Consider the following 13,601-nt stretch of genomic DNA (forward strand, 5'->3'; position numbering starts at 1 on the left):
GAACCTAGGTTTATGGGCAGCTACATAGCCATAAATACCAATTGTTCTGATGTTACTTCTAGTGACAGGTAGGAACTCTGTAGGGGGTAGTCACATGTGCACAGTTAGTAGTCACCTGGCAGTTCTAAAATTGTTATCACGAACAGGCAATCTACTGTTTCCCAGAACCCAAGGGTTGCCCTGACCTTCAACCTTTAACCCCTGTACAGGGATCTGGTCTTACACAAAGGTCCATAGGTAAGGGCAACAGTGGGAACTGCTATTCAATGGTGCAGACTAGCAAGAAGGATATACGGGACACTAAAGGCCCAGTCACACTAAGCAACTTACCAGCGATCCCAACAACGATAGGGATCGCTGGTAAGTTGCTAGGAGGTTGCTGGTGAGATGTCACACTGCGACGCTCCAGCGATCCCACCAGCAACCTGACCTGGCAGGGATCGCTGGAGCGTCGCTACACGAGTTGCTGGTGAGCTCACCAGCAACCAGTGACCAGCCCCCAGCGCCGCGTGGAAGATGCTGCGCTTGGTAACTAAGGTAAATATTGGGTAACCAACCCGATATTTACCTTGGTTACCAGCGCACAGAGCTACATGTGCACAGAGCAGGGAGCAGCGCACACCGCTTAGCGCTGGCTCCATGCTCTCCTAGCTACAGCACACATCGGGTTAATTAACCCGATGTGTCCTGCAGCTACATGTGCACAGAGCAGGAGCCGGCACTGACAGTGAGAGCGGCGGAGGCTGGTAACAAAGGTAAATATCGAGTAACCAAGGACAGGGCTTCTTGGTTACCCGATGTTTACCGTGGTTACCAGCCTCCGCAGAAGCCGGCTCCTGCTGCCTGCACATTTAGTTGTTGCTGTCTCGCTGTCACACACAGCGATCTGTGCTTCACAGCGGGACAGCAATAACTAAAAAATGGCCCAGGACATTCAGCAACAACCAACGACCTCACAGCAGGGGCCAGGTTGTTGCTGGATGTCACACACAGCAACATCGCTAGCAACGTCACAAAAGTTGTTCGTTAGCAGCGATGTTGCTAGCGATGTTGCTTAGTGTGACGGGGCCTTAAGGTCAGATCTAGGATGTCATGTCAGAAACAGAATCAAACAATGAGCTGATAGTCCAAGATAAAGCCTAGCTCAAATGACGTGAATATAAGGTCAAAATAAAAACAGCACACAGGAAAGAGGCACTAACCAGGATAGAATCTCTATTGACTGGCAGTGGGAGCTCGCTCTCTGGGGTTCTTATAGCACAGCCCCACCCAGTGCTGCAAACAGACAGAAATCAAGACAAGATTAACTCTGTAGCTTCCAAAATGGACAGAACCACATGTCCCAGGAATAAAATAGGATTCTTTTATCAAGCATCACCCGCAAACACAGTGTGGTGCCACCTAGCAGCCAAAGCGGAAGCTGTCAGAGTTTATACGAGTAATGCAACTTAATTTAGGTGAGTTTTAGAAGCTACAATGCTTTAGCATTTAGTGGTTCCAATTTGTGATTTTGTGTGGTTTAACCCATTTCTAGCAGAATCAATGTTTTTGTTTTGTCTACCCTTTCTTGACGCCATTACTTTACAAAGTCATGTAAAGGCTTGTTTTTATCTTGGACAAGTTGTAGTATTGAATGGCACTATTCATTTTACCAATTACGGTACTGAAAAATTACAAAAATTTCAAATGTCGTGAAATAAAAAAAAAACAAAAAAAAAATCAATTCCAGTAGTTATCAAATTGTTTTTAATATTTTGTTTTTATGGCGTTCATTGTGCAGTAAAAATGACCTGACAACATGTTCCTGCAAACATATCCACCATCATGGATTCCTAAATCAATATGGCACAACAGATATGCTCAGGTACTAGCGACATTAATTTTTATAGGTTTACAGTATTCCCCCAAATTGTCAAAAGCTACAAATCTCCTCTACGCTCTGTGAAATAAGTTGCCACCATTACTCTGTTGAGTTACTTTCCCTAACTAGCTATATGTATCCTCAGCACTAGACACTGAGTGCAATGCTGCTGGTAGTCTTGTGGATGTTCTTAGTGAGTGGTCCGCAGCACTTTCCCCCTCCTGCCGGAAGCCGTTCCTTTTATTATTTTAACCTTGATGAGCCAGACCAAGGAGGGAACGTGTTATTCCAATACTGTCATCTCTTTGTATAACTAAGAAATTAATCTCTTAAAAGCTCCAGAAAGTGTAAAGACTCTGAGTAGATACTTCTATTATATCTGTAATATTAGGAAAATCTTTTTGATTCCACCTTGATGTTATTAATAATTTGGTAATTAAAAGAATAGGGATAATGATGGATCTAAATTGAGGAGTAATTTCTTATATACCAAGGGGTAGGTTAGAAAGATAAGGTGTACATTTAATATTCGTATTAGTTATCTTACAGGTAAGCTTAAATATTTATCTTCACAATGGTTGGATTAAAGTGCATTTCCAGAATAAATGATATAAATGACCATTATGGCCACATTCTTTCCAGCAGAGTTTCCACTGGGATGGAAATGCTCTATTTAATTTAACTGGAGCAAAGTACCATGTTGATACTAATGTGAATGATGATTCATGTAGCAATGCACATAAAGTAGAAGAGTACGTTTAAAGCATCAGTACACTCACCGACAACGATCCCTGCAGCATCGTGATCTCCTCCTGTCTGCCGGTTGCGGCTGTGTGTGGAGACTAGCGGTGCTCACAGGGATGACGTCATCGCTGTGCGCACGTGTCCACACGCAGCCGCGGCCTGCACATAAAGAAGGAGATCGCGATGCTGCAGGGAGCGTGGCCAGCTCCACACAGGTCAGCGGCGCAGCTGCCGGCACTGACGGGAGGAGGAGGGATGCTGCATGGAGCGAGGAAAGGAGAGTATGAACGTCTATTTTTTTTGTGTGCCACAGGATGCGGCCATATAGCAAGCTAGGGGTATATAGCAGGATGACGGCATATACCAGGATGGGGGTATATTATGAGCAGGATGGGAGTATATAGCAGGGTGGGGGTATATAGCAGGATGGCAGTATATGGCAGGATGGGAGCACATATCAGGATGGGGGTATATAGCAGGATGGGAGCACAAACCAGGATGGGGGTATATAGCAGGATGCGGCCATACACCAAGATGGGGTATATAGCAGGATGCGGCCATATGCCAGGATGGGGTATATAGCAGGATGAGGCCATACACCAGGATGGGGTATATAGCAGGATGCGGCCATATGCCAGGATGGTGTATATAGCAGGAAGGGAGCACATACCAGGATGGCAGTATATAGCAGGATGGCAGTATATAGCAGGATGTGGGCTATACCAGGATGAGGGACATATATATATATATATACACAAGGCAGGAGGATCATTACCAGGATGGGGTACCTGAGTTAGAGAATTTGAGATTATCCCCTTAACAGTGTCAGCAGCAGATCCTCACCCCATAACAATGTGTTATGACCACATTTTTCGTTTAAAATTTTAATTTTCCTATTTTCCTCCTCTAAAACCAGAGTGCGTCTTATAGTCCGGTGTGTCTTATAGTCCGAAAAATACGGTAACAGGTCAATCATATGCACGGTGGTGAGGCAGATTCTGAAACCCCTTTTCTGAAAATACAACCACAAAATCAGACAAAAAAAATCCCAAAAAACAAAAGCAAAACAAAAAAACAGAGTACCACCTTAGTGGAGACAAAGCATATAACAGAATTAAGGCATTTATTCCTGCACAACTAAGGCTGGGTTCACACATAGCGACAACGATGTCGCTGTTACGTCACCATTTTCTGTGACGTAACAGCGACCTTGTATGTCGCTGTTATGATCGCTGCTTAGCTGTTAAACACAGCGACGCAGCAGCCAGGGCTGGCTCCAGGTTTTTGTGGGCCCTGGGCGAAAGAGTCTCAGTGGGCCCCATCCACACATAGACATGCACAGATACATACACATACAGGCATACGTACGCATACTTATTTAAAGAGAAATTCACAAAAACACATAAATAGACATAAATCTAGACACAGTCATATACACTGACATACATAGATACACATCATACATGCGCACACACACACACACACACATTATTTTTATATATTTATCCTGTATATATATTTCTAATATTGGGAAGCCGGCAACAGTCTCACTCACCTCCCGGCTTGTCTAACAGACATGGCCGCACATAGAGCACACTAACACTGATGTATATACATCACAAGAGAGGCTGGGGACAACCACATTACTGGGGGAATATATATTACTGAGGAAAGGGGTATACAGCAATGGGGGGCATACAGCTCTAGAGGAGGGCAGTGACTGAGGTGGGGGGGACAAACAGCTGTGAGGTGGGGGGGTGACATGCAGCTCTGGGGGTATACAGCTCTGGGGTGGGGGGGGACATACAGCTCTGAGGGGGTATACAGCACCTGGGTGGAGGGAACATACAGCTCTGAGGGGGTATACAGCACCTGGGTGGAAGGGACATACAACTCTGGGGGTATAGTAGTTTGCAGCCCCCATATTGTGTTATGAAGCCCCCATTGTCCTCCATATAGTATTATGTAGCCCCCATATGCACTATGCAGCCCCCATAGAACATTAAGCAGCCCCTATATAGCACAATGCAGACCTAGATAGCATTAGGCACCTTCATGTAGTATACACCCCACATATAGCACAATGCAGACACATATAGCATTAGGCACCTTCATGTAGTATATAGCCCACTTATAGCACAATGCAGACCCAGATAGCAATAGGCACCCTCATGTAGTACACAGCCCACATATAGCACAATGCAGACACATATAGCATTAGGCACCCTCATGTAGTATAGAGCCCCTAAATACCACAGTGCAGAGCCAGATAGCATTAGGCACCCTCATATAGTACACAGCACCTATATAGCACAGTGCAGAGCCAGATAGCATTAGGTATCCTCATGTAGTACAAAGACCTATATAGTACAGTGCAGACCCAGACAGCACAGTGTAGAGCCAGATAGCATTAGGCACCCTCATGTAGCATACAGCTTGCATATAGCACAGCCTGTATATAGCACAGTGCAGAGCCAGATAGCAATAGGCACCCTCATGTAGCATACAGCTTGTATATAGGCTATATACAAGCTGTATGCTACATGAGGGTGCCTATTGCTATCTGGCTCTGCACTGTGCTATATACAGGCTGTGCTATATAACATAGCACAGCCTGTATATAGCACAGTGCAGAGCCAGATAGCAGTAGGCACCCTCATGTAGAATGCAGTGATTAATACTCATTGGCGTAACTAGAGTTTGATGGGCCGTGGTGCAAAATTTGGACCGGGGCCCCCCTCCACGTACACCGACACTTAGGGTACGGAATAATGACACTGACACTTGGGGTACAGGATAATAACGCTGACACTTGGCTCTCACCCTCAGCACCCAGGTTTTCATGATCTGAAATCCCTCTATCAGTACCCTGCTTTCCCATGTTCTGATATCCATCTTGTCCTCAGCACCCAGCTTCCCCATGCTCTGCTATACATCTTTCCCTCAGCACCCAGCTTTCCCATATCAGAGCATGGGAAAGCTGGGTGCTGAGAGATGTACAGCAGAGCATGGGAAAGCTGGGTGCTGAGGGAAAGAGCCTTTTTCCCTCAGGACAAAACATTTCCATCCCATACTTGTATCTTTGTCCCCCCTTGTATATAGATCTCCAAATACTATAATGGCCCCCACATAGCCTTCCGTATAATATAAAGAGTCCCACATAACCCTTGATATATTAGAATGCACCCCCATAGTTCTCCATGTATTACAATGCATTTCCCCAAAGTTCTCCATGTATTATAATTCACCCAATAGTTCTCCATATATTATACTGCACCACATAGTCCTCCATATATTATACTGCACCACCTAGGCCTCCAGTTTTATAACGCACACCCATAGTCCATGTATAAGGTAGCCTCCATATTCCTCCATATATTATAATGTAGCCCCCATAGTCCTATATGTATTATAATGTAACGCCATAAATCATCATATTGTATTATGCAGCCCCATACTCCTCCATGTATAATGCACCCCTATATTCCATGTATAAGGTGTCCTTCATGTTTATTATGAATATGTAGTCCCATAGACCTCCATGTGTCATGCAGCCAGCAAAATAAAAAAAACAAGTACCTCTCTTCTCCTTCCGACCCCTGCGACCGCGGTAGTTACTCCCCTGCCCCCATATCTCACACACCCTGCTCCCCATACAGCCTGCACCCCCATATCACACACACTACACCCCCATATCTCACACACCCTGCTCCCCATACAGCCTGCACCCCCCAGATCACACACACTACACCCCCATATGTCACACACCCTGCTCCCCATACAGCCTGCACCCCCATATCACACACTACACCCCCATATCTCACACACCCTGCTCCCCATACAGCCTGCACCCCCCAGATCACACACACACTACACCCCCATATCTCACACACCCTGCCCACATATCTCACCCTGCCTGTACCCCAACTTACCCCTCTCAAACACTCTGCACCCCTTCACATCCTTCTGTCACAGTCTGCAGCCCTCATATGCCACTCACCCTGCAGCCCCCTTTCCCCTCATGTCCCCTCTTTTCTTATTACCAGTCATCATGTGTCCAAATCTCTTTTAGGATTCAGTATCTCTTGCTTTCTGCCCGGCATCCTGTGTCTCCTCCCACACAGTCACATGGGCGTGACATCATCGCAGGTCCTGCAGGATGGCTTATTCCGTCTTCTGTGCAGGTCAGGAGCATTCCTGCTCTGCTGCAGCTCAGAAACGGCTGGTGGGCCTCTCCAGGTCAGGGGCCCCTCTACTAACACTGGGCTCCCCTGACTCACAGGCCGGCCCCCTGACGGTCGCATTGTCGGCCACTGCACAGCGGCACTACACATAGGGGCCCGGCGGCTGGCTCTGCAGAGTGGCTGCCGGGCCCCTATGTGTACTAGTGCCGCTGTATAGTGGCCGGCCTGTGAGTCAGGGGAGCCCAGTGTCAGTAGAGGGGCGGCTCACTTCTCGTTCCCCCGCTGATCCGGTCTCCTCGGCGCGTCGTCTATTGCTGTCGCTCGCTCTGACCTCTCAGCAGGCGTGCAGTGATGACGTCACCGCGGTCCTCTGCAGAGCTGTCAGAACGCCGACAGTCTGTCACAGCGGGGAGAATGATAAGAGAGAGCGCGCCGCTCACTCTCTCATCATTGCTCTCAATTGTATCGGCACCTGCGATGCCGATGCAATTGAAAGCGCGATCCTCGGTGGGGGGCGGTGACAGCACAGCCACCGGGCCCCCCTGAGTAGCGGTGCGCCACTCCTGCCACCGCGAGTGTGCCCCCCGGCAGCTCAGGGCCCCGGCATTTGACCGGGTTTGCCGGGTGCTGGCGCCGGCCCTGGCAGCAGCAATCATAACGTTGCTACATGTGCAGAGAGCAGGGAGCCGCGCACACTCCTTAGCTCTGGCTCCCTGCTCTCCTAGCTACAGTACACATCGGGTTAATTAACCCAATGTATCCTGCAGCTACATGTGCAGAGAAAAAAAAAAAAAAAGACTGCCTGCACTCAGAACATGACATAAAATACAAAAAAAAGACAGTTTGCGCTCTGATAATGCTAAAGTATGGAAACCATAAATATGTGAACATGGACCTGCATTACTGCTAAGGAAAATCTAAGAAAAATGAGATATTTTGCATATAGAAATGGCCATTTGTATATCTGCCCAGTTGCCCCTTCACGGCATATCTCGTAACTCGGTACCCAACGCTATTCTGAAGCCTCTCTCTGGGTTAAAAACCTCCTGTGTATGGCTTCAGAATAGCGTTAGGTACCCAGTTACGAGATATGCCGTGAAGGGGCAACTGGGCAGATATACAAATGGCCATTTCTATATGCTAAATATCTCATTTTTCTTAGATTTTCCTTAGCAGTAATGCAGGTCCATGTTCACACATTCATGGTTTCCATACTTTAGCATTATCAGAGCGCAAACTGTCTTTTTTTGTACATGTGCAGAGAGCAGGGAGCCGCGCACACTGCTTAGCGCTGGCTCCCTGCTCTCCTAGCTACAGTACACATCGGGTTAATTAACCCAATGTGTCCTGCAGCTACATGTGCAGAGAGCAGGGAGCCGCGCACACTGCTTAGCGCTGGCTTCCTGCTCTCCTAGCTACAGTACACATCGGGTTAATTAACCCGATGTGTACTGCAGCTACATGTGCAGAGAGCAGGAGTCGGCAGCACAGGCAGCGTGAGAGCGGCGGAGGCTGGTAACGAAGGTAAATATCGGGTAACCACCTTGGTTACCCGATGTTTACCTTGGTTACAGCTTACCGCGGCTGCCAGATGCCGGCTCCTGCTCTCTGCTCGCTTCATTTCGTCGCTCTCTCGCTGTCACACACAGCGATCTGTGCGTCACAGCGGGAGAGCAACAATAAAAAAAACGAACCAGGGCTGTGTGTAACGAGCAGTGATCTCACAGCAGGGGCCAGATCGCTGCTCAGTGTCACACACAGCGAGATCGCTAATGAGATCACTGCTGCGTCACAAAAAACGTGACTCAGCAGCGATCTCGCTGTGTGTGAAGCACCCCTAACTCCATCTGACAGACTCGCTCTCTGGACTGCCAGTCCACCACAGGATTATGCATATCTAACCAGGAAAGGCCCGGTACGATAAGGGTACAGAGACCTTCCAAGATAGAAAAAGAAAGCTCATTGTGAAGAGCCCCTACGCGCAGGTTTACATTATATACTACTTGCGCAAAACTTCCCTAACAGAGAGGAGCCAAGACAATGGCGAATATGTGGATGGATTTAGCCAGCATATTACAGGAGAGGCCATGAAAGAAAAGAAAAGAAAAGAAAAAAGAAAAAAATCGACAGTGGTACAAATAGTGGCTCTTGCCCCACTATTCAAAAGGACATATATGATATCAGTTTGAGTATCTATGAAAACTTCAGTAGGCAAAATAAACTGAGTTACACATGCGGAGGAAATATATACACCCATGTTGTAATCCTCCACACAACCTGGAGAAGTTTTCAGACGACTTCTTTTGCTTAAGACACAATGGATAGACCCTGAAAAATGACCCTTATGACTACAGAAGAAACACACCCCTGTCATGTGGCAAACTGCAAAGGATCCAGACTGAGTGGAAGCCCCCTCCCCTAACTGCATGGATTCATCAGATTACTGGAAGGACTTCAGCCTTAGGAAACGCTACAGAGGTCGGAGTCATCATACGGTAGGTCTATCTCTGAGGTGTCTATTGATATGTATAGAAGCTGCCATGGCTTTGGCTGAAGTCTCAGAGGATTCTTATACAGTAACACAAATGCGTCCTTGAACATTTCTGACAGACTCTGGCAAAAATTACTCCTAAGGCCCGTGTCATTCCACCTAGTGTCAGTTGCCCAGATCCAGAACTTAGTACAAAATTCCTCTGTTGGCCAATCTTGCTGCTGAAGCATGATTAGCTGAGGCTCCAGTCAGGATCATCGTAGATGAGACAGAGGGCCGGAAAAAACTCATACACTAGCTGAAGCAGCAGTCGGTTGGAAGAGAAAAGACCTAGGATTGAAGGTCTCCCCGAAGGAGGGAGATCACAATCCCCAGTCATTATTCCTCACTCCAGGAAGTGTGTGGGCGAGCTTAAATTAAAGCTTGCAGGCTAAACGGAATACAAAAAAAAACCCCAAAACTTATTCCGACCTCCCAAAAATCTACCCGGGAGTGCCACCTTGGGTTCAGGTATAGTAGTATAGCTGGCTGCCAGACCCACAGCCCGCTGCTGTGGTTGCAAAACCCTGGATCGCAGGTCTGCCAGACCAAGGCAGAGGATTCTGCACCCGTTCTGAAAGGGCCTCTATAGGATCCATTTAAGGTCTGTTGAAAAAAAAAAATAAAAATTGGGCCAGTGTTAATGGCAAGCAGTGACTAACAGGGTTCCGCAAGGCATAAGGGAACATCTGGCAAACGCTATAACACACAGGGTACACAATACTACGGTGAGTCCTGACGCTAGAGAGAGGGGAGCGGGGGTCACCTCTTGCCACTCACTGGAGGCGGATCCCTGCAAGGAAGTGGATCTGCAAGCAATAAGGCGTTGTGACTTTCTGATGCCAGACTCGTCAGAGGTCTCTCCAGAGTGGGACACACATGACAGTTGCTTCCTCAAATTTTTTTTTTAGGTCAATTTCCCAATATGTTTTTTTTTTTTTAACCTTGCAGAGTTCAGACATTTTCCATAAAGTATTATTTTCTGTTGTTGGGGTATAGGTGTGAATCTGGCTCAATATTTCTCAGTTGAAATTGGTAAACTGACATTTAATTACCTAGATCATTTATTGATCTGTCAGTCAGCATACTGTCCAGTAATAATATCTTGTACTTTAGTCGGATACCTTAAGGATTTTTGTGTTTTCCTATGACAGCATGGTAAAAAAATGTACAGCATAAAACACAGATAACGCAGGAAACCTGCATGTCTAGAGGTGAGTTTAGATACAGTAACCTAAAAAAGCAACTGGTCTATAAGAAGGGGAAGGCTGGACCAGGGGAGCAGAGGGGCATATCCCCCTTGGCTGCCCCCCCCTGGCAGCTGTTTAGGGCGACTTGATCCGCCTGCTGCTTTAGCAACCGCTGGGAGGCGCTACACCTTTAAATTTAACATCTTGGATGCATCATGTTATAGCAAAGGCAACCACAAAGCACTGTGCATCGTCGTGCTCCAACACAGAGTGCGCCGGTTGAGGATTTCCCATTGCCATCCCTTCATTCAGGGTCTCTGCAGTGCTCAGTGTCAGCTCTGCTTCCCTACATTGCCTTTCAGGGCTTCCCACCTGCTGCACGCAGCAGGTCCTTGCCGGTGAAAAGTTGGGCAAGATGCATATAGCATCTAATAATTTGTGTACAGTTAGGGAGGGAAGTTATTACGCTGTATGGTGACAGGTCTCAGGGTATTAATTTCAATGTACTCTGGTGGGGGCTATATATTATAACATATATGAGGTAATGGGTGTATATTATGAGGGGCTGGGGGTCTGCGACACTTTATAGATTATGCAGTTATGGCTGGGGAAATACTACTCTGTAGTGTTGGTGGGTGTTACACTGTAAGGAACAGGGGGGTGAATTCAGTGTTGTACATTGAGTGGCTGTCGTGTGATGAACTGGGGGTGTTCGTGTATGTGTGTGTGTGAGGAGCTTTGTTGATTTTCTCTGATCAACTAAGATGTTTGCGGATCTGGATGAACCCGTGCAGAGGTTAACCCCTTCGTGATATGCGCTGCACATATAATGTACGGCACAGGTCGGTAGCAGGTGTTTGGAGTGGGCTCATGGGATGAGCTTGCCCCATACCCAACAAGCAGTAGCTGTGCATTACAGCCAGGACCTGCATCTAACAATCGTGGGAGGAGAACACCACCACATGTAATTGTAAATGCCAGTATCAAACTAAAGCCTGCTTTACACGTTGCAATTTCGCATATAATTTCGTATGCAATTTGCAACGCCCCCATCGTATGTGTGGCACGTTAAATTTGTTGAACGTGCCGCACATACGAGTAACCCCCGTCACACATACTTACCCGTCCATACGACCTCGCTGTGGGCGAAGAACGTCCACTTCCTGGAGTGGGAGGGACGTTCGGCGTCAGAGACGTCACACGGCAGCCGGCCAATAGAAGCGGAGGGGTGGAGCTAAGCGGGACGTAAACATCCCGCACACCTCCTTCCTTCCACATTGTGGGCCGGGAGCCGCAGGACGCTGGTAAGATCTGTTCATCGTTACCGGGGTGTCACACACTGCAATGTGTGCTACCCCGGGTACGATGAACAATCTAATGTGCAATTCTAGAGACAGGTACGATGTGTATGCGATGAACGTTTTAACATGCAATCGCACGTACCTGTCACACACTGCAATGTACTTACAATGCCGGATGTGCGTCACTTACGACGTGACCCTGCCGACACATTGTAAGATACATTGCAGCGTGTAAAGCGGGCTTAACAGTTGCATTAACATAGCACCAGCAGGAGTATGTTATTCCATATGTAAAAGTGGTGGAGTAAGGCTATCGCGCTCCTACCCCTGAAGACACTCATCACGTTACGTAATAGAGTGAATAATGTCTTGTGTCTTATGTACGTATTGTGATATAGAGTATTTATATTAGAATGTTTAGTAAGGAGGTTCTTCCCAGCAACAGACAGCAGGGACAGAAACAAGTGTTGGGACCAGCCCACCCTGGGAGGGGTCAGCTGAGTTAGTGAAGGCCTAGGGAGTGTACGTGAGACGTATAGACGACGTGAAGGTCGCATATAGTGGGTAGTTTGTGGCTACTGAGAGCAGGAGCAGAAGACAAAATAGCGTGAACCCTGAGAGTAGCCGGAGACACGGGGTGAACAACGTTGTAATTAAAGACCGATCCTAGAACAAAAAGGCCCCATGCAATAGGACCAGGAGGAGGGAACCCTAGCAACCAGGCACTTTAAACTGTCAAGGGTCCAGCTGACTTCTACTGGTGCAGGGCTCTAGTGGGCACGCTTAACTGTCAAGGTACTGGGTTAACCTCAACTAACGTTTAACATATTTCACCATCCAATGGTTTCCCCCTAGATGTCCGGGTGTGCAAACCTTTACTTTGGGCACTATGGAACCCCTAAGGAAAGTGCATGGGAGACATCAGGAGTGGAAGGTGACCATCACAGTGTACACCAACGTTGGACTGTGTTGCAATTGGATTCTCCGGCCCAGTTAGATCGGACACAACCCAGAGGGAAATTGAACTGCTTCTCAACTTTGCGCAAAACTGTAAAGTACTGAAAGATATGTGCTGCTATCTGGAATGCAAAGCTGTGAATGAGAAAAAAATGATCAGTAAAGAGTTATGATTTAAAGAGAGCTGTTGGTGTGTGTGTGTGTGTGTGTGTGTGTGTGTATGTAAGTTGTCATCCAAATCATGGCAAGTCAATACAAATGGGCAGTATGCAGCCTGCAGGGGTTCCCAGCTCAGACCCACACGATCAAAGTCCACACACCCAGACAGGACCTGGTGTTTCATGTAGCATGCTGGGGCATCTGGAGTCAATCCCTCGCTCTCAACTACTGCCCCACACCACTCTACACATGCAGCCATCAGTGTGCCCCGTGACTTGATCACAGTGCATCAATGGAGTCTCCTATGAACGCCAGTCACGGCCTGTTATTCACAGAAGTACTGTAATGACAGGCACAGGATGCGTCAGCAAAGCCCTTGCCATCATGGTAACCCATTGGTTACCATGATGGCACCACGGGCGGGCTGATGAGCACATAGAATAACATTCGCTCCTGTCGGCTTGCAAACTCACATCAAAATCAGGAAGCAAACATATGACATACCAGTACATCATATGTCGGTAAGGGGTTAAAGATGGACCACCGCAACTTGATGGCCACGACTGTGTGCTTGCCCCCAGGTGCTAAAATTTGCCTGCCAGTCCCTGCCTATAAATATACTCAGTAAGTTATAAATAAGAAAAACTTCCTTAATAAAAGGATTAGATATCTTTT

Source organism: Anomaloglossus baeobatrachus, chromosome 1, assembly GCF_048569485.1.
Source record: "Anomaloglossus baeobatrachus isolate aAnoBae1 chromosome 1, aAnoBae1.hap1, whole genome shotgun sequence".
NCBI classification, from domain to species: Eukaryota; Metazoa; Chordata; class Amphibia; order Anura; family Aromobatidae; genus Anomaloglossus; species Anomaloglossus baeobatrachus.